Below are 25,316 nucleotides of genomic sequence, written 5' to 3' on the forward strand. Positions count from 1 at the left end.
AGAGATTTAGTTTTAGGGGGAGGATTTGATTTATTTATTGCAGTTATGAGCATTGATTTGAAGTTATTATAATCATCTTTGACGGAAAATATATCGGTGGCGGGTGAATTTAGTAGGAACTTGTCCATATGAGAGTTAAATTCATCCCATTTGGTGTGTTTCGTTTTAATCTTTGTCGAAATATGAGACTTGTCCGATTGGAAAGAAGTTTGATAAGTAATGATGATCGGGAAATGATCACTGGAGCAAGGGTCGGGGGACACCACCCACGAGGAGAGAGAAGCCAGACTAGTAGAACATATCGAGAGATCCACTGCACTGGGGTTTGTGCTGGGGCGTGAGATCCTAGTAGGAGATCCGTCATTCAAAAGGAAAAGGTTGGATTGATCTAGGAAATCCATCACACTTCGACCATCTCGGTCGGAGAAAGCAGAACCCCAGACGGGGGAATGGGCATTAAAATCGCCTAATATAAAGAAAGGAGGGCTTAGTTGACGTACAATTTGCAACCAAGTTTGTTTATTGAAGTGGGCTGTTGGGGGAAGATAGACTGAAATAAAGGATGTGTCCTTTATTTTAGCTGCAACCATTTGGAAGTCAGCATTGGGGGGTTTGATTTTATTTATTGGGGAAAATGATATGGATTTTTTAATAAAAAGGGCAGCACCGCCGCCCGAACCTTCCGGGCGATCGTCGCGGAGACAGGAATACCCTCCCACATTAAAGTGGGTGGATGGAGTAAACCAAGTCTCCGAGATAGCAGCCAAAGAAATAAAGTTGGAATTTAATAGGTTAAGGAGATCAGATTTGTTAGAAATAGCACTTCGGCTATTCCACTGAAGTATTCTGACATCCTGAAGAGCCATTTTGAATAAATGATTTTAATGTGGAAATAATAGTAGCAGCGTTGGACGGTAGATTAGTTTGAGAAGAAATAAGGTCAATTAGAAGCATAATAAGAGTTTGGATAAATGAAGAATTGTCTTGGGAGAGTTTTTCAGAAAGTTTAAGAGAGTTCATTGAGGACGGATTATAATTATTTGCACACCCATTTGTGGCATTTGAAAGAGGTGAACCATTGGGATTTAAGAGCAGTGAGTTGTGTTGTTGCTGATCGTATCCAGGAGCCGGTTTAGAGATAGCGTTTTTGTATGTGAATTTAGTTGAACGAGAAGAAGTTGTTGTAGTGGAGGGAAGAGGGTTGGATGAGGAGTTGCTGGATAAAGCCTCAGCAAATGATTTTTTGACAGGCGGGAATAATTTAGAAGCCTGCAGAAAAGACAAGTTCTGAGAGGCCATTGAAATTTTAATATTTTTTTGGCGAGATTGTTCTGGGCAAGATGTGTTGATAGCTGTATGTGAGCCTGAGCAGTTAAAACATTTAGGTGAGGAGGAAGAAGGACATTGGTCAGCTGCGTGGTTTTCTCCACATTTAAAACATCTGGGTTGAGATCTGCATGCAGCTTTGGTATGACCAAAACGGCAGCAATTGAAACATTGAGTGGTGGGATATGTATACATTTCAACTGGTAATGAGTTGAAGAATAAATATATATGGGAGGGAAGAGATTGACCTTCAAAGGTGATAACAACAGATTGGGAGGGCTTCCAGGTAATTATACCCTCAGAGGAGTCCTTGTAATTTAGCCTCCTGGCTTTTATGGGATTGCCAATATGTTGGGGGGTTGAAAGTGAAGACAGAATTTCTTCGATGGACAGATCGGTCGAGATACCTCTGACCAGGCCCATGCGAGTGACATTGAAAGTAGGGATATATGCCTTGAACTTTGAATTAGATGAAATGAAGATATTTTTGATGAAACTGTTGGCAGCTGGCCCTGAGAGGAATTCGACGGAGATTCGGAAGCGACCCTCGGCTTTTACACCTCCAGGTTTGATTGAAAGATTCTTGCTATTTGATAGGAATTTGCCAAATTCAAGAGGGTGGATGGTTTTTCCTTGCTCAGTTTTTTGGGCGTATGCTATGAATGGGCCACGGGAATGAGGAGAATAAAAGTTTGTTGGAGGAAGTTGAGAAAGTGCTGGTGGGGACAGTGAAGTCGAAGGCAAGTCAAGTTTTATTGGGGAAGAAGGAGTAAATTTTCTTTTTTTGGTAGAAGTCAAGATGACAGAATCACTGTCAGAAATTTCTACATTTTCCCCGTCTGGGGGGTCTGGAGAGGGATCTGGGGGCTTTGTAGGGGGTCCAGGAGGGAAATCTTCCTCCATTATTCACAACAGTAAACAACTACAATAATTGTATGAAAAATGACAGAAGTAAAAAAGTTTATTGTTTATTGTTGTTGTTATACGCCCATAGGGGCTTTTACATAGATTATAAATAAGTTTTACATAAGTTATCGAGTTAGAATTTATACTAAGAGTTATAAAAGTGAAGAATTTTAAAAAAATATACAAGTAGTTTTTGAAGAATATGGCGTAAAGAAACATTTTAAACAACATAATATTTAACAATAACAAAGAACAAAATATAATATAAAACATTACAATAACATATCTAATCGTTAAATCTATTACAATAATTTGTATGATTCCACAAAGTGTTGGTTTAATTTGAATTTAAGATTATAAAGGGAATCATGGAATATATCTATAATACCACCAAACTTGTTGCCCAAATCATGCATCCTATTGGTAAGTGAGTTTGACTGATAGTTGGTTTTATATGTGTCGCAAAAGAATGTTGTATTTTGTCTAGTATTTCTTGTCGGTACATAGAGTTTAATAGCAGCAACGATGGCAGGGCTGTCAATAAGGTTGTTCATGACTCTGTATAATAAAATTAGGTCTGAAATGGTTCTTCTGTCAGACAGCGTAATTAAATTAAGTCCATTCATCAAATTTACATAATTAATGTTTTCTATTGGAATTTTAAGCTTGAAATTTAAGTACCTAAGAAATTTGTGTTGAACCCGTTCTAATTTGTTAGAGTGTACTTTATAGAAAGGAGACCAAATAGGTGAATTATATTCCACTTGGCTTCTAACTAGTGAAATGTAGAGTGTTTTCATGCAATCCAATGACTTAAAATCAGTTAGGGTTCTACAAAGGAAGCCAAGAATCTTTAAAGCCTTATTAGTTATATCATCTATATGCGCATCATCATATCATATCATATCATCATATCTATCATCTATATCTATAAGTTTATAAATATCTGGAAATCAGCAGCGAAAAGTGACTCCTGGAAGATCAGGAGGGAGAAGAAACCTCAAGGCACAACACACTACACTTTTTTTTTGCCAGAAAACAAAAAAGAATGGTAAAAAATTAATTTTAGATAGAGCAAAACAAAACAACTGATGACAGCCAAATGTTATTGTTGCAATCCTTCGCTACATTACAATTCAATAATACCTCAGGCGATAAACCAACATTGCGGACAAACTGCTAATAATAAAAAAGAAATATCTGTTGTTAATATCGAATCTTTGAAAAATAAATTGTCATCTGAATTATGGTTAGATATTCTCCGAAGTGATAACGTCAACGAGTGCTGTAAAATATTTGAAAATAGATTAACGAACTTTATAAATGATTCAAAAAAAATTATTCCAAAAGGAAATACAGCAAAATTTCGTAAAATCAAACCGTGGATAACACATGGGCTTGTTGTGTCCATAAGACACAAAGAATGGCTTTATAAAGAAACAAAAAAAAACCACTAGACATTAAATTTAATGTTCATTTTAGAGAATACAAAAATAAATTAACCACGCTCATAAAAAACACGAAAGAAAATTATTATAAAAATAAACTTGATGATTCTGAAAATGACAGTAAGAAAGTTTGGAATATAATCAATGAAATCATGGAAAATAAACAAAATACCAAAAGTAATACTATTAAGAGTGTAATACAAAACAATAACATAATTAACTGTATTGAAGAACCTAAAAAAGGAGCAAACGCTTTTAACGAATTCTTTGCAAATATCGGAAAGAGTCTAGCAGAAAAAATTACCGTGAAAAAAATAAATAAGATGTATATTGAAAATATTCCAAATATAGAAACTAAACTTGAACTCTTCGAACCAACCAATCCGTCTGAAATTGTACAAATTATATCAAAAATGCGAGGTGGTTCTGCTCCGGGATTTGACGGTCTCGCTGTAAAAACACTAAAAATCATTAAAAATTATATTTCTACACCAATCTCTCATATTATAAACAATAGCTTTAAGACAGGAGTTTTCCCGAGCACGTATAAGAAAACCATAATCTCTCCAATATTTAAGTCCGGTAGCCCGGAGGACATTTCTAATTATAGACCCATTTCACTCTTATCTAATATATCGAAAATTTTTGAAAAAATTGTTAAAAAAAGACTAACTGCATTCTTAAAAAAAAACTCGATTATAAATGAAAATCAATTCGGTTTCACAGAGGGAAAAAGTACCCAAGATACCATTGCAAAAATTTCATCTAGTATTCAGAGTGCCCTGGACAAATCAAATAAATGTATAGGAATTTTTATTGACTTAAAGAAAGCATTTGACAGCATTTCCCATGAAAGACTTATATTAAAATTAAAAGAAAATGGCATTGACCACTTAGCTCTTAAATGGATAGAAAGCTACTTAACAGAGAGACCTCAAATTGTAAAATTAAACCAAACCTTTAGTACACCACTAACAAGTACATTTGGCATTCCTCAAGGCACGGTCCTCGGACCATTACTATTTCTAATGTATGTAAATGACATTTTCCAACAGAAAATCAAAGGTGAATTAATCTCTTATGCTGATGATACTGTTTTATTAATAAAAGGTCAAACATGGGAACTAGTTAACAAACTTACAAATGAATGTATTAATATCTTAAAATCATGGTTTGATAATAACCTACTCACACTTAATGCCAAAAAAACAACATATGTATTATTTTCACTACAAAAAATACCTAAACACAAAGTAAATATCATAATCCATGATGAAAATTGTGACAATGTCAACTGTAAACTACTTAATCCTATTTGTACTGTAATCAACTCTTCTTCTGAAATTAAATATCTTGGTGTGATCATCGATGAAAATTTGAAATGGAAAAGCCATATTACGGAGTTAGTAAAGAGAATAAGGAAATGTATATATATATTTGTTAGGTTAAGAAATATTTTAAATGTGAAAATACTAAAAAATGTATATTATGCTCTTGTCCACTCCCTGCTTATTTACGGAATCATAGGTTGGGGAGGATCTTATAAAAACAACCTAAACTCAGTAAAAGTCTCGCAAAAAATTATTATAAAGGTAATACTTAAAAAAAACTCTACTTTCCCAACAAAATTGCTTTTTAAAATGTTTCCAGTACCAAATATTGATGATATATTTAAGCAAACTTCAATTATAAAAATGTGTAAAGAAAAAAATAACACAGAATATCAAGAATTTTACAAACTGATGAGAAATGGAAATCAATTTATTACGCCAATCTTTAAAACAACTCAAATGCAAAACCATTATATTTACCAAGCCATAAAAAACTACAATAATCTCCCTTCCGAATTGCGCTGTATTACGAACCAACAAGAACAAATCAATAAAATCAAACTTTTTTTCAAAAAAAACTTATATTAAAAAAATATATGGATATATTATATTTATATTTTACACATAACATTGAATCACTGAAGTAAGATTCGTGGCTCCCTTATCAGGCACAAGAGCTCCTCTTTTCTGATAAGGTATACATGAGCAATTATGTACCTAAATATTATATTTTACAAAAAAATGTATGTATTAATGTAACTATGATCTATATTAAAATAATAAAAAAAAAAAATTAAAAAAAATATTGATGGGTTTTTTATGGATTTCAATTGCCTGCGTAATTAGTCATGCTCGATGCGTTTTTGCGTCTTTCCAGGAGTTCAGGAACAAATCCAAAGTAATGGCGGGTGTCAATTAAGTGCTCGGCAGTTTCCAAATTATTAGGATAGCCGAGTTTGCATACTCCAAAGTGTTTAGAACACCTTTATTCAAATGAAAATCATCTCGGCGAAGACAGAAATCCACAAACTGGTACATGTTCTCAGTAAGCTTGTAGGAAGGAAGCTTGGACAGCAGCAAAACCATTTGGAAGAAAGTTGAAAGCTTTGAACTTTGCCATACATGCAGAGGTCAAAGTTTAGTCATATATAGAGAATTCAAAACATGCCGATTGTCCAAATATATATAAATTGTTAACACTTTTAAAAAAGCACGAACAAAAAGTTTGAAATACTTTAGATATAAAATAAGAAAAATTCTTTGAAAAACTTGAGTCCCACACACACAAAGCTTTCCAGGGAAAAATCACTACAAAAAAGTGATGGCAAAAGAAAATCTCGGGAGAAATCTCTGTGAGTGGTTTAGGCACAGAAAAATCTCTGTTCTGGGTTTAAAATCGTGGGTCGATCGTATTGTCCAGTTTCCAATAAGAGTTAAACAAAAGAAATACATTTATTTATAATTTTAAAAGTTTAAAGCTTCTCTGACTGCTTGTGCCTTAAGGATTTTTTAATCGTTTTCATCATCTAAGTTCGTTTGGAATCCTATAAAGACTCAGTATAAACAACACTTTACCATTGTGCAATTTAGATAAAGCTAGAACCTAATAATTGTACAGCGCCCTTGAGGTGATGTTTTATAAAACGGCGCTATATAAATTATTCATCAATTAGTATTACTTATCAAAAATTAATAAGAAATTGTTTATAATATTTTTATTATCATAAACAATTTCGGTTTAAATTTCACGAATACGGAAATGCATTACAGAAATCGAGATCCTAAGAACAATATCACAATAGGTGTCAAGCCGCTTTCTTTTATCCTTTAGTTTAGAAATCCCTAGAGTTTGGAACCAAAATACACATTTTAGAAAAAAAAATTATTCCACGCCATCTGATTCTGGAACACCGTTACATAGTTTGAATATTTTTTCACGTGGAGGCATGTTGTACCTACAATATTTTGTCTTGAAGTTTTTGCCCGCCGTCAAATCAATAACTCATTTTGAATGCTCCGATGTCGTACGCCATAAGGCTCTCTAGATTACATCACATATCTAATGTTGCCATTTACTTTTAGTGTGGTTTTTAAGGACAAAAGTGGCTAAAACCAATTTGATGGATTGGAGCAACAGATGTCCTGGTGATACGTTTTTTTCATAATATATTTATAATGACGAGGAGGTTTTTAGGAAGAACGGTTTCACGGCCTGTTTCTAATTATTATTGCTTAATCAAAAGGTGTAACAAATATCTAGTACAACTTGTGTGCTACTTTATTTATTTGTGTTTAAAATTATAAAATAACACTAAATAAATAGTCCTAAAAAATAAAAATAAACAAATAATTTTTCCTTTACTACTATGTAAATATTTATATTGATATTATATACAATAAAAAATATGATTTAAGGTAAAGCATTTCATGGTTTAAATTTACATTACACACCTCCGATTTACGTTGGAACATAAATTTGTCATAAGTAAATTTAAAATTTCCACCCTTTAAACTATTTTTTTATTTTATATTCCTATATATTTACAAATCAAGTTGAGTGAAATATAAGAATTGAGTTTTGAATATAAAAATAAACAAATATTGTCAAAGTTGCCGCTAATATCACGAAAAAACGCATTTTTAATGGCCTTCATTTTATAATTCAAAACACCTATAAATAAAGTAGCACATGTCGGTATTTGATATTTGCTTTACATATTATTAGTATTCATTTAGTATTTTATAGTATTTTGGCCTTAAATCTAAATTTAAGTTTTGTTTGAAAATGCCGCATATCCGTTCCTAATAATGATTTCAAATGCCTACTAGTACAAAAGTTTAATATTTACTAATATGTTTTTTACGAAATTTTGTTGAATTGGAAAATCTCACGGAAAATAAATGTTTTAACCTCCTCATAGATTAGAATGTCCGTACCTCTTACTTTTTTCTAAACCCATATTAATTTAACAACACCTTTATTTTAAATTAAAGATTCCCAAAATGAATACAATAGTTTCACAATCCGAAAATTGCAGATTTCCTTAAATTCAAAATTCGTAAGACCGATAAATAAGTAAAAAGTATTTGGGAACATTTGGAGAATTTATAGAAAGCTAATGTGAACTTCAATCTGAATGTTAAAAGCCCTTCTTAAGCTTAGGTCACACAGAGCAATTTCAACGCTCCTATTTTAATGGTACTCGTAGCATTGGAATCGTATTGTGTTACAAGGTATTCGCTGTAACTCAATCGCTCAATTCAATTAGACATGAAATAAAAAATCATTACGACCTCGAAAATAAAATCATGTAAACAAACAATAAATTCCATAACCATCTACAATATATTGGAAACTTATACCAAAAATGGATCCATTAACTGATATAGAATTCGATTACCCTTCTCCCGAAACCATCACCACTTCAACAATAGAAGAAATTAATGACTACATACAAAACAAAAAACAAAAACATTAAAAATACTCCACCAGAATATTAGAAGCATCAACAAAAATTTCGTAGAGTTGACAGTGATGCTACAGCAACTTGATGAGGAAATCGACATTATCAAACTCACAGAATGTCGGATAAAAAAAGAAACATATTCACCAAAACATCTGGACAAATATAAGGTATATAACTCCACGCAACATAAAAGTCAGAATGACGCAGTGATAATTTATCTTAAAAATGAGATTTTATTTTATTTATTTATTCATTTTTTTTTGGGAAATCAACAGTTTATATTTTTACAGATTGTACATAAGTAAAATAGCCAAAATAAAACCAATTACGGATTTCCTCCTTGTGACTTTACGTAAGACAGCATTAGAAGAAATAATTAAATTTATGAGAAATGTGAAGTTATAATTATATAAAATAAAAGAATTGTATAAAATAATAGAACAAAATAATACAACAAAAATAATAAAAATAAAGGGGAAAAAAAAAACTAAAATTTATATAAAATAAAAGATTATCGATACATTGGTAACCATAAGAATACAAACAATATTGTGCATATTAGTTGGTATGTAATTTATTTTAATATTGTTCAATATGTTGTAGAAGACGTCAGTTGCGGATTGAGTATTCAGATGGTTCAGATTATGATCCCAATCAATTTCGTTTAGTTTTGTGTTTATCATTGAATAATCTGCTTTTCTAAATTGTATTACTTGCTTTGTGTTAGTTTTCAGGTTTTTATTTTTATTTTTAATAGGAATTGAAATTAGCAGTGTTTTATGATAAATATCTTCTGGTACTAATGAAATGTTATTGTGAGTAATTTTCAGTTGTATGTTACTTAGAGCTAAATCAAGAATGTGATTATTTATATTATTACTCTGAGAGTTATATTGTTGCAGATTATTAAATGATAAAAATTCTATAAAGTTAAAATGGGCGGGATTTAATGAATTGATGGGTTCAGTGTACATATAATCACAGTTGTCATTTATTGGTAACCAAAGTAAGTGAGGTAGGTTGTAGTCTCCCACTATAATGAAACTGTCATTATTGTTATCCGTCATAATCTGTGATACTTTGTTTATGTGAGAAGTAATATTTATAAGATGTATATTGTCAGGTGCGATGTACGAAGTACATATGTGAATTTTTTTACAGGAAGTGATATAGTTACCCATATGTCTTCCGCTTCAGAATCCCATTCTAGTTTTTGATCAGAAATTAATTTACTTTTGACTGCAATTAAAACTCCACCACTGCGATTTTGATTGAGGTTATGATTGATAGTATAATTCTAAAGATTCCATTGTATTAAGTATATAGTGCAGTTAATATAAAGTTGCTGGAAAGTTAGTTGATGGAAATATTGTATGTTTTTAGTTTTTCTAGATCATTATAATTATTTATGCAATGGTGATTTGTGTTTTCATTAAGTCTTACATGAATTTTACAATTCTTGATCCAACAGAATTTGAATTTATTAATTTTGGTAAACTCTCGGACCTTTTTGTAGAGTACTTTGTTTTTATGAGTTAAATGTTCATTTATATAGATCCGTTGTTTTCCATTAAAGTTAATATCCTCTGCTGTTAGGCCCCTTCTTGTCCGGATTGCTGCTATGATTTCGTCTTTCTGTTTCCTGCCCTTTAGTTTTACTATAATATTCCGCGGTCTTCCTTCAATCTTCACCTTGGGGGTGACTCGGGTGGCGTATTCAATGTCGTCGCTTACTATATTTAATTCTGAATAGATCCTTTTGATAATCTCCGTCAGGTTCTCTTGTTTTTTTTCTGGTATTCCAATGATCTCTATGTTATTAATGCGTGCGTGTTGTTCGTTAGCATCCAATTGTTTTTGTAATTCTTTAAATTCACTTTGTATTACGGCGTTTTGTTCCAGAGTTTTTTCAAGGTTGTTGTTATTTTTCGTATCAATTTTTTTTTCTAGAGTTAATATTTTATTTTTTAATTCCTCGATTTCTTCTTTATACTCGTTTCTGATGATTTCCAGAAATTGTACCTTAAATTCTTCAAACTTTTTGTCAAGAAGTTGGAGGAGTTGGGTGTCCGTAGTATTTAGTGTTTTTGCAGTTGCTCGTGTAGTCATTTCGGCACGAAATATTAATTAGTATAACTTCACTTCACTATTAAAGCTATTAAAATATAGATATTTAGATTTTAGCTAGAATTTTTTATTTTATTTTGAGATATTTCAAGAGTGAAATAAAAACACGACAGCTGTCATTGAATGTTATTGTTACATTGATAGATCCAAGGAATTGTAAAGGAAATTCAACTCAGAGACGCAAACTGTCTACTGATAAACATTAATAATGACATCTCAATATTCGGGATATACAGATCACCGTCAACAAGAGACATATCTCCCTTTCTTAATTCCCTGGATGATGAGCTAACCCTACTACGAAATGTTCGGAACGTGTACTTAATTGGGGACATTAATATTAATCTACTAAATACAGGACAGAAACACCCGCAGTGTGATGACTACCAACTACTTTTGCTGCATCATGGACTGATCAGTGCAGTTAATGTACCAACAAGATTAGGATATAACGAAAACGTTCAAACTGTATCTGCCTCCTGTATTGACCACATCTGTGACAGTTTGATAATGGCCTCAAAAACCGAAACAGCTGTCACATTAAAAACTGTAAAAATAACAGAAATACTTGCAGAACTTAATAATTATTATAACATTATTAAATTTGATTTATTTTAAATTTATTTAAAAAAAAATGGTAAAAACAAACAAACCATACTGTACCGCCGTTCACCATTCCAATATTACTGACCACTTTACACTACTACTCACCATTCAACTTCAAAATACACAAACATATATTAAAAACACACTTGTTAAAAAAAGAATTAATGTTAACTTATATTATGTGTATAATGTTAACTTAATTATTATTATAATTGGAAGATTGGGGAGAATTACTTAGAATTAAAGATTTTCAAGATTGCTGGCACTCGTTTACAAACATTGTTCAAACAAATATTCAAAAATTTTCAGAATCATTCACAACACAGACTTCACACAAACGTAAAATAAAAAAAACATTGGATAACTCAAGGACTTCTAAGAAGAATAAGAATTAGAGACAAATTACACTTGAAAACTAAAAAAAACCCACTTGATCTTTCATTACTAAATCTTTATAAACATTATAGAAATATGTGTTCCAAACTTCTGAAATATGCCAGAGGTAACTATTATAAATGTCAGATTCAAGACTGTAATAACGACCCTTAACTTGTCTGGAAAATTATTAGGGAGATGATATATACTAACAACAATACAAACAGTGATATTTCCGAACTAGATACACCAAATCAAAAATTAAATATGAAAGAACATCCAAGAGAAATAGTCCAATTTGTAAATGAATATTTCTCCAATGTCGGTTCTAATGTAGCTAAAAAAATCATTAAACCTCTTTGTACTGCTAATGAGAATAAAAACGCACTTACTAATAATATCACATTTAAATTAAATACAGTTACGGCAGTTGACATTAAAATCATTATAGATTCATTGAAACCAACACTCACTTCCGGATCAGATGGCATTTCAATGAGAATAATTAAATCAACTAGAGATGAACTAATCCAACCACTTCTCTACCTTGTGAACAGATGTATCAAGGATGGTATCTTTCCTGCATCGCTTAAATTGGGTTCTGTTAAACCAATCTTTAAAGCCGGAAATAAAGCGTATATAAGTAACTATAGACCGATAACAATATTGAATAATCTTTCAAAAATAGTAAAGAAAGTTATAAAGAAACAGCTCACTCAATATCTTGAAACAAACCGCATACTATCTGAAAATCAATACGGATTTAGAAAAAATATGGGAACTTCCGATGCCATCGCCTCCACTGTAAAAAGTATAAAACATAGTCCCGATAATGGAAATAAGTGTATCGGAATATTTTTAGATCTATGTAAAGCTTTCGATACAATTGATCATACATATCTTCTAGAAAAACTCAAAAAGATTGGAATCGTGGGTCGTGAACTGAATCTCATTCAAAGCTTCATGTCAGAAAGGTCACAGCTAGTCAGGATTAAAAATGAATCAAGTCAACCAATACCAATTCAATACGGAGTTCCACAAGGCAGTGTCTTAGGGCCGATTTTATTCCTGATATATATATATATATATATATATTTTTTTTTTTATGTGACACCTCACAAGAGTGTCCCTGCCTGTGCAGTGCACAGACAGGGGAACTATGTCACCACCCGGTTGGGCGGCGTTGTGAGGCGGAGTAAGGTAGGGGCTGTAGGAAGGGATTTGTTAATGCGGGCCTTGAAGAGGCTCGGATTATAGGAGGGAGGAAAAACAGATGCCGGTAGCTCGTTCCACATACGAGCCGACTTACACAAAAACGAGTCGTAAAAACGGCCCGTTCTCATGAAGCCAACGTCAACCGTGAACGGGTGTTCAGTTCGTGTCCGTCGAGTTTCGCGCACGTGCACCGGTGCATCAGGAATCAATGCTGCTAGCTCCTTGGAGCAGGCTCCATTGAAATACCTGTAGAACAGACACAGCATGCCTACATTGCGTCTATGCATCAGAGAAGGCAATCGGTCTGTTAACAACGGATTGTCAATCAGACGGATCGCTCTCCTTTGCACAGACTCAAGCAGGTTTATCAAGTATTTTGGGGTACCAGCCCAAAGGTGGCTCCCAAATTCAATAGTTGGGCGGACTTGAGACTTGTACAGGGTCAGCAGCTGGTCACTGTTGAAGAATCTCCTAGCCCTATACAAGACGCCCAACTTTTTGGAGGCCTGATTTACTCGGGCTTCTATGGATCCCCGATACTTGAGCTGGTCTGATATAGTAACTCCAAGCATTTCAATGGAGTCTTTATTGGGGAGAGTGCTCCCATCAAATTGCACCAGACAGTCATTGATCTCCCTCTTTGCCGAAATCAGACACGCTTGAGTTTTTGAGACGTTGAAACTGACCAAGTTGGCCTTACCCCAGGCACGAACCATCTCTAGGTGGTGGTCAATTTTTCGCCTCAAAACTTCCCGAGCTGTTCGGACATCAAAGGTGGAAGGGGGCCTGTCAAAAAGATAACCCTCGTGAACGGTGCTGTCATCAGCGTAGCAGTGAATTGGTGCACATTCAACGAGATCGTTGATGTGCAATAAAAACAGCGTCGGAGACAGCACAGATCCTTGTGGCACCCCCGCATTGATTTGGTGCGGTGAGGAAGAAGAGCCGTCAACCACGGTTTGAATTGTTCTTCCCCTCAGAAAGTCCGCAATCCAACTATGCAGGGTTGGGTGGATCCCATACGATGGTAATTTCCCGATAAGCGCCCGGTGCCAGACTCTGTCAAAGGCTTTGGAGATATCCAACCCAACGGTTTGGGTTTCACCAAAACGTTCCATGTACCGCCCCCAAATATGCGTTACATATCCGAGTAGATCGCCACACGATCGGTTTCGACGAAATCCATATTGCCGATCGCTTAGGATATTGTTATTCTCGAGATATGTGAGCAATTTGTTGTTAACCACCCTTTCTAATACCTTCGAGAGTATGGAAGTGATGGCTATGGGGCGGTAGTTAGAAGGGTCGGAACGGTCCCCCTTTTTTGGGATTGGGTGGACGATTGCCTTTTTCCAAATATCTGGCACCTTTCCACATTTGAGAGAGAGCCTAAATAATTTCGCGAGCACTGGAGTCATTTCTGCAGAACGCCTCTTGAGGACCAAGGCAGGTATTCCGTCCGGCCCACTGGCTTTGTCGACTTTCAGCTCGTTCAAGACTCGGAGAACCTCTCTGTTCCGGATCTTCGGTTCCTCCATTTGAAAATCGCAGTGCGGAATGGAAGGGAGAGTCTCTCCGTTATCTTGAAGAGTTGAGTTTTCCGCGAAAATTTTGCCTAATAATTCAGCTTTCTCGCGGGCCGAGTTAGCCAGCCGACCATCAGGCTTGGTCAGAGGTGGGAAAGTGGTTCTGCAGAAATTTCTTCCGATCGAACTAGCGAGTGACCAGAAAGCACGGCTACCAGTGGGGCAGTCAGCCAGCCTTTTCGCAATTCTCTGGTCGTGATCGCTCTTAGCTCTATTTAGAACTCTCTTACAATCCCTTGCCCGTTTTCGGTATTCCGAAAGGTTATTCATGGAGCTAATCTTCCGGAGTGCATTAAAAGCCGTATTTTTGAGTCTGAAAGCTTCAGCACAGCGATGGTCAAACCACGGTTTTGTGCCCGCTCCAGAGGATTTGACGGAGAAGGGAATGTAGCAATCCATTGCTGATGTGATTACTTCTTCTACCTCGCGTGCACAAATTGATGGGTCCTCGGAGCTAAAGCATACAGTACTCCAAGGAAAGGCGCCGAAGAAAGACCGCATGCCGTCCCATTTTGCTGCCCTGTAGTGCCATACCTTCCTCTTTACATGTTAATGATCTATGTAATCTAAACTGTCACGGCTCAGTAATTAGTTTCGCAGATAACACAGTTCTATTCTTCCATGGAAAGTCGTGGGAGACTGTATTCGTAAAAGCTGAAGAAGGGATGAGTCAGGTAAAACAATGGCTTGATACAAATTCACTAACATTAAATGATACAAAAACTAAATATATTAAATTCAAAATTTACAACAAACAGACAGATTATGTCAATTCAAACCTAAACATAAAAATTCATAAAATCTGTTTAACCGCGAACCATCAAATTCCTTACAACTGCCCAAAATTGATTGAAATTCAAACAATAAAATACCTTGGGATAATTATTGATCAAATCTTAAATTGGAACTCTCAAATAGAAAATGTTAGCAACAAATTAAAAAAACTAACCTATTTCTTCAAAACAATAAGAAACATTTTAGATAAAGAAAAACTAATTCAAATTTACTACGCACTAGCCCAATCTCAACTACAATATGGTCTTATCGGATGGGGAAGCTCATGCGATTCCACTATAAAACCAGTCCTCATAACACAAAAGGCAATTCTAAAAATTATACTTAGGATCCCCATCAGAACTTCTACTGACTATGTTTTTAAAACCCTGAATGTAATGACACCAAAACAATTATACGCAAAAGATATACTAATTTACGCATTCAAAAACCAGGACAACTTTACACAGACAAACTCAGACAAACTCACAAGATCCACATTACAACATATGTTACACCAACCTACAACTAAAACAACTTTTGGACAAAGAAATATGCATTATTATTCTATAAAATTATTTAATGTCCTCCCTTTTGAAATAAAAAACATTAAAAAAATAACTGACTTCAAAAGAAACATTAAGAAATGGATTATGGATAAGGGAAGGAAGAATATAGATATAATTTTGCAACCCAACAAAGACTAAAGCTTGTATTATATTTTATTTTTCTCTAAATATTGTTTTTTATTTTTCTATGTAGTATTTTAACATATGTACTATTTCAAACACATAACCATGTACAATGTGACCTTAGAACGGGGTACCCCAGTAAGGACACATTATCTTATATAAAAAAATTGTTAAATAAAAAAAATAAAAAATATATAAAAAAATAAAAATTCTGATTGCCGATTATGACATAGTTGCCGATCTTGCCGGTAGTTGCCGGTTGCATCTTTTGACATCTCAGATCGCTAGTCGCTAGTCGTTGAATGGTTTTGGTTTGTTTCATGTATTTTCCGATTTGTAGGACATTTCGCTCGCTCCTACTATTACAGTTTCAGTAGTTCCATGTGACTGTCTCTTATCGGCTACAGCAAGTAGCAATCAAGGTAGCAGCGTAAAATTGCGCAGTATGCTTTATATCCACTCCAGCAATTTTCGGCATTTTATGTCAAGTTTGCAAAAAGGTTTTGACCGATAGCTTGCCATAATGAATCCATTAAATTTCATAATTTCAACTCCCTCCAAACACGACCTCTAATTTTTGATCAAATCTTATTGTTTAAAATCCTAAATAATGGTCTGGACTCACCAGAACTTAACAAATTAATAAATCTTCAGATTCCGTCTAGATCAACCCGACAATCTGATTTATTTTATCTACCCTCGAGTAGAACAAACATTCGAAAAAAATCCACAATTCCTCGTATATGTGCACAATATAATACAAAATTTTACAGCATTGACATTTTTGGTAATAACCTAAAGAAATATCGATATTAAATAATGCGTACGATCGATTATTAATATGAGACTATGGAATGTATCGGGAGCATCTCCTATGCTCTTCCTATTTTCCTCTTCATCTTTCCTTCCTTTAACAACAAATTAATTTTAAGATATTAAAACTTCATTTCCAATGAACTTTAACATAAGAAACTTCTGTGGCTTGACTTCAGTTAACTTGTATATTTATATCTATCATTGTGTATTATATAAAAGCTGTTTGTTTCTGTCAAAATAAATAAATAATGTGCCAAATTTATAGAACTTTAAAATATGTGTTAAACGGTGAAATGAAATGGTTTATTGGCTTTAAACCGCAGTAAGCAGTTTTAATGGTCATATTTTGAGGAATGTTATCAATAAAATAATATGATAATTGTATGAAAATATAAAAATATTACACCAATCGCTCGAGTGGATTGAAAACGGCGTATTAAAATTATATTTTTTAATCGTAACGAACTATTTATGTAGCGAAGGTTTAAACAAAACTTTAAAAAGCGCTTGTAAATGGTACGAGTATAAGCGATCCAATAAATTGATTATGTATGTAAATCACCTGAGTTCGCTTAATCTTTGGTCTTTTGGCTCAGAATAATTTTGCCTAAGCATATTCCATTACTTTCATAATTCTTCAGAATATTAAATTAATATTACAGGGAGGTTTCGGGACCATGACAAGATTGTAATCTTGCTTTATTACAAAGTACTTAACTTTAAATTAAAAAATATAATGAAAATTCTGATCATATTGATAGAACGCTGGTAGTACGGTTCGTCGAATTAAAATCAGTTTTATTAGCCTACATTTGGTAATAAATATTCATGTCTTGCTTAGTCCATATACTTATCATCCTTAACGTACAATTTGTAATTAATTTAATTTTGTTTTACTTGTGGTGTAAATTCATTTAAGTCAGTCAAAGTCCATAAATAAATAAATTATATAAACTAAAAATAACATTAATTAATTGACCAATGCAACAATTAGATTTACTACTTCGTTTTTTAGGAATTTATTCAATCTCTCACTGAGAATTTAAGGCGAAGCTTAATGCCAAATCACTATTTTGATTAATCTTTATAACGAATTGGTGTACTTTATGAACACCAAAAAATATGCTTTAGATAAATTGAAGGTTTTTCTATCGCTTCGCTTGAGTAGAATACAAATGAAAAATAAATTACTCAGTAAAAAATATAAATGCAAACTAATAAAAAATATATTTTTCAGTAGAAATGTATGAACGCGTAAAGGAAACAACTTTTTAAAAATACAGTATTATAGTTTCACTTTATTGACTTTTTTCTTTCTTATAAAATTATCAACAAAATAAATAAAAACCAGTTTTTTACTTGAAATCGAACGTTTCTAGACTCCGTGTGTCAAGCGATTTTAATGCCTATTACCAACGATATATGGTATACCGAGAATATACAAATTTTGGGCTTGTAGCTTCCTCTTAACACTTTTTGGAAATCTCTTTTCTGTATAAACCATGATTGCTAACACAGATGAAATAACAAACTAGTTTCGCACACTACATAATACAAATTCTTGCGGAAAAACTGTAAAATTTTATTGATTCTGTTCTTTGTTCTTGGCGAACTATGAAGAAATCCTCCATATAGTTCAAAATAATCACCTAAATAACTTGATATTACCGTTTCCTTCATTTTCAGATCTGATAATCAAAGAAACTAAACATTTTTATTATTTCCTCCGCTGCTCACCTCACTGGGGAATTCCCGTTTCGAGATGAGCAGCTTTACAATTATATTCGATCAAATAAGTAATTCACATAACTCATTAGTCTGACCCTTTTCTTCTAACCCACCATTGTATTTATAATATTTCTCGCATGGGGGTAAAATAGTTTCACAGACACCACTATTTTTAAGCAAATTTAATATTTAACACTAACCGTCACGCCATTTCCCCAGAGTAGAAAGAAAGAATAGACCGCCACAATAATTCTGTATTTGCACATACTCCTTGCCTCATTAATATTCACACGCCATTTATTCTATTATAGCATCTTCTGTTATTCCAACTATTGACATGGCCCGTCTGGCATTATTAAATTATTTTATTAATCTATAAGTTTATATTTGTTAAGGCGATGCACTACGGTAACATTTTGAATCGAGCCGCCATCAATAACACTCCTTACGTAGATGGCGATAAGGCTTAAATTCCCGCTTAACACTATCCAGCTGTTTTGATTTATGCAAGAAAAAAACAAGGGCAAAAAGTACCTTTTATTTTATTTTGTGGATGTTCAGGCATAAATATTAAAAAAAAAATTTCGATCATTTTATAAATAACTTAATTTTCCACACTATACAATAAAACCATAACCGAAAATGGGTTTGTAAGTAGGAAATTTTGAACTTTAAAGCAGTTTTCATAGACCTTATAAATTATTTTTTTCTGGGCTTATAAAAACATTTATGTAAAAAATACTCGATTATTTCAAAGGCCAAGATGAATTATACTCGCGGTTTTTATTTAAAGCATCTGAAACATTTCTAGGCGACCAAATTTGAAAACCAAAAACACATGATTTTGCATTACTACGTAGTGCATCGCCTTTAGTGTATTTTACGATTTGAATGGTGAATTTCTGACTGTTTATTTATAATCCTGAGGCAAATATTTTTATATTAAATAGTTTTAGCTTCACAAATTGTACAATTATTATATCCCGTGATTTCTCACGGGTCCGCGCTATTAAATAATAATAAATTTGTAGCAGTCTTGCTTTTGAAGGCTTGCCGACCTTGGCGGACTTAGGATATACGTAAGATGCCTTCCAAATTGAGCCCTACGTGGGACGCCATTTGAAGCAATATTTTTACCAATATTATTACTTCCCTAAAAGAGAACTCGATGTTACATGTGGGTAGAATAATTGTGTGCACCAGTAATAAAAACTCTATTTACAACTTTAACATTTATTATATAAAATTCTGTTACTACACATATTGCTCTAGGAAGTTCATACTAAGCAAGAGACTCATTATAAAAGGTTTAATTCTCAAGGCGTGTCGAGTTAGATATTACCTCGATAGTTGACAAAATGCAAGTCATGACAGTTGAATTTACGAATGGATAAAATGATGCTATAATGAATTTAATGGGCGCCAGCTCAGAATCACTTAATTCTGAACAAAATTTATATAATTAACAGTGTAATCCCTAAGATACGAATCCCTAAGTATAAAAAAACAATCTCAATTTGGAAGGCATCTTACGTATATCCTAAGTCCGCCAAGGTCAGCAAGCCTTCACAAACGTCCGGTGTCCCCCGAGTATCTCGCCCTAACTGACGGCCCTAACAAATTCCTACGATGCACAGCGCTCTTCAGACTAGTGGTTCGCAAATCAAAACGGCAACTTGAGAATGCTGTCAGTCGCTAAGGTAGGAACTCAAAAACAAGACTGCTACAAATTGAGCTAAAGTTTTTGATGAGAAAAAAATTATAAGAATATTTGTGAAATCAAATCAAGTATATATATCATACGTAATAATATTATTTGCTTTCGAACACATCGCCCTCTGGTACTGAGAGCTCTTAAAGTTCTATGTTTGTAATTCAATAATATGTTGGTCTAGGTACTCGCATAAAGGCATGGAGAACGCAGATATTTTTACTAAAATAAGCTTCACTTAAAAAGCAATAATATATTCGTGAAACAAAAATATAACTTTCACGTCGATTTCCCGAAATTAAGAAATAAATTTGACGGAACTCGCCGCGGTTATTATTTTCGCATTACTTCGGGCGGCTTTTCGCTACGGTCACTTAACCGTGAAGGATAACATCGTACATATTATTATTATTGCCATATACAACTTGCACACGGTTTTACGTTGATTTTATCGAGAAGAGAAACGAGTTGAAAAAGTGTAAGATTTGATGATCTGACACCTTCTCTGTCATCATTCTTCAAACAATAAACTGTTGATTTCTGTTGGTTTTTATGCGACGTTAGTCCAAACTGATCGGAGACAATGAAAACGTGGCTTTTCAAAATTGGTGAAAGACGTGAGGGTGAAGAATTTTTGTAGAAGAAATAGATGGTAGGAAGCTGTGGGCGCTAATTTAATCAAAAGCCGTTTCACGCAAAGTTTCACTTCTTATTGCTTGTCTCTTACCCTGAAATTTTTTAAAGTACCTTTACCTTCGGAACTAGATGCAATTAAGTGATATGGTTGAACTTCAATCAATTCGGTCTTAAAACCGATTTCCATTGAGTTTTATAATTTATATAAATATTATTAAACGTTTTCCTGAAAATCTTTTTTTTTCGAAAGAATAAAGTTTGTCTTAGCTAAATAAATGATGCCTTCTCCTTCAATTTGCTTTCTAGTAAAAAAAATATTAGCTTCCTCTTGATTGTTATTGTGATTTTTAACATTGCGGATTGGAGAATCGATACCCAAGGCGATACTGAGATCGTATTTCCACTCTGGAACGTGCCGCAAATATACCTTATATTATTTAAATGATTAAATTGTGAAATAACACAAACCGTACTTTTATATGCTGGGATTAGAAACCGCAACCTCCGGATCGCTAAGTCGAGATCTTCACCATCTACACTTTTCAAATTATTTAACAAAATAACATTAATTTTCTCGATAGGTATTTCCTGTGATTTAGGCAGGCATGTTAAGAAATACATTTATTATATCATTAACTTATTCAGGAAAATGTTTTGTATAGTAATCAGAAATATTTAAAAAAAGTTAATTAAAGGTAACATTAGTGGATTGAAATGGTAAGTTATTGAATACAATTCCTATGGCATAACCTTTTCTTGCCACATTTGATTCCTTTAATAATGTCCGCTACATAGACTAAATTAGACTAGACACGGCATATTCATTTAAAAATAACCCCAACACAATTTTGGTTTGGTTCACATGCACATTTATGAAAAGGCCCACGCATTGTGTCGCAATGCGAAATGGGCACTGTGCATTGCGTCTTACCTTTTATTGGTCTATTTTGCTTCTCAGCTATGCTGGGCAAGTTCATTTTTTCAATCACAAAAATAACCGAATTCCAAATATTTAAATTTGAATTATGTCCATATTACAACACCTCTGACAACAAATTCTCCGTGGTTTCGCTTACGAGTTTGAACGCTTGTACAAGGAGTTTAAACAGAGTTGGGTTGTTAAGTTCATCTCCATATTTATGACGTACGCTACGTGGCGTTATTTTTAAAATGAATTTAACTAGACAGGGCTAATCTAGTATAATACATCAATGGTCCGCTATCTTAAATACACTCTCTCTTTAAGAGAATGCCTTTTGACCAAAGACAAAGAAACACATCTTCGAAAGTTTTCTAAGCATTGGATATTTCCATAAAATGGGCACGATATTAGATTTATTATTGCGTGGGCCAAAACGGCAAAGTCGGGCAAGTGAAGCGTGGGGGCAGTGAGAAGCGGGGCAAATTGAGGCAAACCGGAGCAACGAGGCGCGCGGGGCAACTCGAGCAAGCGGGGCTAAGTGACAACAAGAATCTAACATGCTGTTGGCTCTTTTCACGTAAATTGAGAATAAGGGAATAGATTTGAATTTCCAAAGTGCTCCAAAGGACGCTAATGACCGAAAGGGATGTTTTCGAGTAATCTGCACGCCATTTTGCCATCTTTTGATAGCGAAAATCTGGTTTTGATAAGCATTTTTTATGATTTTTTTTACAGCTCGCGCGAGCATGTGTAAGATACATTATCATCATATTTATCGGATATGCTAAACGTGCAAGGAATTCTTATCTGCCTCGTCTTGCTAGTTGATTATTAGTTATTAGTATCTCGAATTAAATTTAGCTCTCGAAAGTGAAAGTGATTTTATCATTCTTTTGTACATGTCTAATCAGACGTGTGTGCTCTCAGTTTTTTGCTGTCGCAGAAATTATCGCACCAGGGAGGAAGCACAGATTTCAGATCTCGAATGTTTAATTTGTGACAGGAATTGAAAAATGAAGACAGTTTAGTTTTGAGTCATTTCTTCCACGACTGATTTTGAAGAATTTGTTTCATTAATTTTGCCAGATATTTAATAAAAACAACGTGGCGAAGTGAAGTTAAAATTATGTAATCCCATACTCTGCCTTTCCCGTTTCTAATGCACTAAGAATGTTTTCCATTGGCCACGGAAAACACAAACATTAGAACAAAAATGTGGATGGATACGCCCGTTTCCGAATGTTTGTGATAATTTTTGAGTAATGCGTGAGGAAACGGTCGCAGGAGATGCCGCTTTATAATAATTCTATTTTTAAACCTTTATTTGTTCACGATTCTTAAGGTTATTCGACATATTAATGTATACCATCGTGGACATTTTCATTGCAGTGGTAATGGTTTTAAGCAATTGTGACTGTATTATAAATAATTACTACTATGGTACTATTTTCACAGGTTCTCCATAAATGACGTCTTTCTTTTACCAGCTTATCGTCGTTGTTCAGTTTTAGCTAAAATTTACGCGTTGTGTCTTTAAAAGCTCCTCATTATGTTTTGGCATCATAAGCATTTGAAAATCAAGTAAAAATAATTTATTCTTCACTGCAGTAATTATTTTATTAACCCTTAAAACTGAACGAATGGTTCGTGCTGAATCGTGAATAAACCAGCTTTTGCGTGTAACTTTGCATAAATTCCTTTAAGAGTCTTAATTAGTGGTTTTTTAAAGATGTTCGACCAAAGATGTTTATGTTAATATACCCGAAAGTTAATTATTTAATTATAATATTAATAAGTATTTTACCTTACTTACGAGTAGGTGAGATACAATTAAGACAACTTCCGTTAACCTGTGATAGGTGCTAATATGACATTAACATTATTATCAAATTAAAATTGACATCATCACAGAGAAATATCACTAAGGCTTACATATTTTTAGTTTTAGTTTTATTTTTATTTTTGGTAGTAATTACTTAATTTATAAAAACAAGCATTATCAAACGGTGATAATGTCTTCGGAATTTGAAACAGCTATCACGCGTATTAAAACATTAATCAAAACCTTTAATTAAACTTTTTTTTATAAACTAAATAAAAATATTGTTAAATAAATATAATTTTATTAAAATATTCATAATTAATATGGAGTTATCAAAATTAAAATTCACAAGAATAAATACAAGAGGTTTGCTAATATTTCAAAACCGGATAAAATGTTAAGCCCAAATAGGTTCACGTAAAAATCAACTTTTAAATATATTTAAGTAACCTGTGATGTTATTTCCATGGTAAAAATATATTTATTTATTTTTATTGGTATTTTTTTACTTAAAAAAACATACGGCACAAAATGTGCCATTAACATAGGTGTAAAATTACAAGTACAAAGTATGAAGTGTAAGATAATATAAAAATACAAAAGGTGAGAGAAAAAACATACGGCACAACATGTAACATTAACGTAGGTGTAAAGTTACAAGTGCAAAGTATAAAGTTTAAAAAAATATAAAAGTTTAAAGAATTATAATAAATTGTACCAATTTTTACAGACCCATAAATAACCGTTATTAAGAAATTACAGTTGACTTAAGTAGCGTAGCTATCTATTTGTTGCAGAATGACCACTTATTGATGAATGGTTCAAGAAAAGACATAAAGAAAAAAATATATATAAATGTATTTTTTTATATACATATAAATTACAAACAATTCAAAACAAAATGAACCTTTGTCTGTCCAACTGGGAAGGATTCCCGTTTCATGGTTTCTTTATCCTTAAAAGAATCGCAAAGATGTAATTTATTACCAGGGTCAATTTGGATAACATTAGTAATTGCATTCAGAACAGATGAATGGTTTCTTTCGGGACATCACAAGTCTTTCCAGGGCATTTTGGAGAACATTTACAACAATTGTATAGTTAGAATTTCCACATTTATAAATCAGTATAAGACATATGAATCCTATAGTACTATATTTATAGAATTTTTTAGGTGATAGAAATTACACATTACTAGACCAAAATATATGCCGTATGACATATGAATTATTTATTAAATGACTAGTCATTATTATACAGTAATAGAAATAAAACCGCGCAAAAGATTCGTAAATTTAAATTTAAATAATAACAACAATGAAGATCAAGTTATTAGGAACAAAAATAACCATTTTTAAACTTGAAATAAAAAGTGACTTTAGATCCTTATCTCTCTTAAGTATAAAATAACCTTTTGGATTAAAAAATAAAATTTAACATAATATTATCAACGCTATCATATTTATTTTTCTATCTAAGTACTAAAAAAAATATTAAATATCATTTTTTTAAATTATATATATTTTTATCAATTATATTTTATGTATATATACTTGTAAGAGAAGTAACACTATCAGATAATAAACAAGGTAGTTAAAAGACCTGGATCAAAAACAAGAAATACAAAAGACTTCACAAACATTGTCATATCGAACAACTATACTTTGCATATTGCATCGACTATGTGGGTTTCATTTATGCATTACATATTATTATATAACATAATCTATAAAAAAATTGTAAATATGATATATTATTTAAATAAAATTGAATCTTATTAGAAAATAAATCATGAAATACATTTCTTAGAAATCAAACAATCGATCTT

At 32.9% G+C, this 25,316-nt stretch overlaps 1 protein-coding gene across 2 annotated transcripts in view; it reads left to right on the forward strand.

The window, feature by feature from the left end:
- LOC149425811 (protein amalgam-like) overlaps positions 1 to 25,316 on the forward strand; it is a 331,117-nt gene that overhangs the window by 203,253 nt on the left and 102,548 nt on the right. The gene's annotated exons all lie outside the window — the stretch shown is intronic.

This window comes from Hesperophylax consimilis, chromosome 2 (assembly GCF_061612785.1).
Source record: "Hesperophylax consimilis isolate HC1 chromosome 2, BYU_Hcon_1.0, whole genome shotgun sequence".
NCBI lineage: Eukaryota > Metazoa > Arthropoda > Insecta > Trichoptera > Limnephilidae > Hesperophylax > Hesperophylax consimilis.